This window comes from Chrysochloris asiatica, unplaced genomic scaffold, assembly GCF_000296735.1.
Source record: "Chrysochloris asiatica unplaced genomic scaffold, ChrAsi1.0 scaffold00303, whole genome shotgun sequence".
NCBI classification, from domain to species: Eukaryota; Metazoa; Chordata; class Mammalia; order Afrosoricida; family Chrysochloridae; genus Chrysochloris; species Chrysochloris asiatica.
Window position 1 is genome coordinate 2,001,560 of NW_006408821.1, and position 1,861 is coordinate 2,003,420.

Genomic DNA, 1,861 nt, shown 5'->3' on the forward strand with positions numbered 1-1,861 from the left:
TAGCAACCTGCGATCTGCAGATAATACAGCTTTGCTTGCTGAAAGTCAACAGGACTTAAACTACTTACTAATGTAGACAAAGACTATCACCTTCAGTAAATAAATGTTTTAAATCTTCACAATGAGCCTAATAAAGAAAACTTTGATAAATGGAGAAAAAAATTGAAGTGGTAAGAACTTCAATTTTCTTGGATCCACAATCGATGCTCATAGAAGCAGTCATCAAGAAATCAATAATGCATTACAGAAGACAAACCCATTGCAAAAGATCTCTTTAATGTATTCAAAAGCAAGGATATTAGCTTGAGGACCATGTACACCTGACTCAAGTCATGGTATTTTCAACGACCTGCACATGAAAGTAGAACAGTTAATAAGAAAGATAGAAGAATCAATGAATTTGAATTATAGTGTGGAAAATAATTGAAAGTACCATGTACTGCAAGAAGGACAACAAAACTGTTTTGGAAGAAATACAGTCAGAATGCTCCTTAGAAACCAGGAAGGTGAGACTCATCTCCCATATTTTGGACATGTTATCATGAGGGAAAAGTCCTTGTAGGAGAACTTCATGCTTGGTAAAATGTAAGGTCAGTAGAAAAGAGGGAGTTGCCCCAGATAAAATGAATTAACACAGTGTCAATAATGATGGGATTAAGTTCATTGAGGATGGTGAAGGACTGTGCAGTGTTTTGTTCTGTTGTGCAAAAGGTCACCATGAGTGGGAACTGATAGCACCTAATGACAACAACTTTGGGGAGACAGTTTTTCTGCAGTACATTTTGAGTGCCTTCCAACTTGAAGGGCTCTTCTTCCAGCACTGCATCAGAAACTATTCCCTTTCTATTTGTAGTTTTTTCAGTTCTAACCATTCAGAATCATTCTACCTCTCATTCTTCCTAGTCTAAGTCCTAAAGTACTGTTGAAATCTGCTCACCATGAGTGGAGAGTTCATGATCAGATGTCTGAACAAATTTATCTTTAAAGTTAAACTGTTCCACAGATAAATAATTCTTTAAGAATTTGAGTACAGCCTTTCCATGATGCAGCCACAGCCATGAGTATGTTCAGGCTTCAGAAGACGCTTGCCTACAGTGTTTTCCACTGTGGCAAGAAGAAGGTCTGGTTGGACCCGGGTGAGACCAATTAAATAATCAATGCCAACTCCCGTCAGCAAATCCTGAAACTGATCAAAGATGACCTTTTCATCCGCAAGTCTGTTACTGTCCATTCTTGGGACAGAAAAATGCCTTAGGTCACCGGAAGGGCAGGCATATGGGCATTGGTAAGTGGAAGAGTACTGCCAATTCTTGAATGCCCAAGAAGGTGACTTGGATGAGGAGGATGAGAATTCTGCGCCGACTGCTCAGAAGATACCGTGAATCTAAGATTGAGCGCTATAGGTATCACAGCCTGTACCTGAAAATAAAAGGAAATGTGTTGAAGAACAAGTTGATTCTCATGGAACACATCCACAAGCTGAACGCAGAGAAAGCCAGCAAAAAGTTCCTGGCTGACCAGGCTGCGGCCCACAGGTCTAAGACCAAGGAAGCATGCAAGCTCCATGAGGAACGGCTCCAGGGGAAGAAAGACGAGATCATCAAAACTGTCCAAGGAGGAAGAGACCAAGAAATAAAGCTGCCTTACTCTTATCTGTATATAGTGGCCTGGGCAATTGTATAGATTAGTCATTCAATAATACAAGCTTTTGTTTGTCTGTTAAAAAAAAAAAAAAAAAAAATTGGGTACAGCATCCTGGTGTGACGCTGTGGGCTAATGCATCAGACTGCAAAGTCGTTTGTTTGAACTGCAACGTCAGTGGTTCAAGCTCGCCAGCTTCTCCTTGGAAACCCTATACAGG

General features: G+C 40.4%; 1 pseudogene; it reads left to right on the forward strand.

The window, feature by feature from the left end:
• Positions 1–1,051: 1,051 nt before the first annotated feature.
• LOC102826337 lies at positions 1,052–1,636 on the forward strand (annotated as a pseudogene).
• The last annotated feature ends 225 nt before the right edge of the window (positions 1,637–1,861 follow it).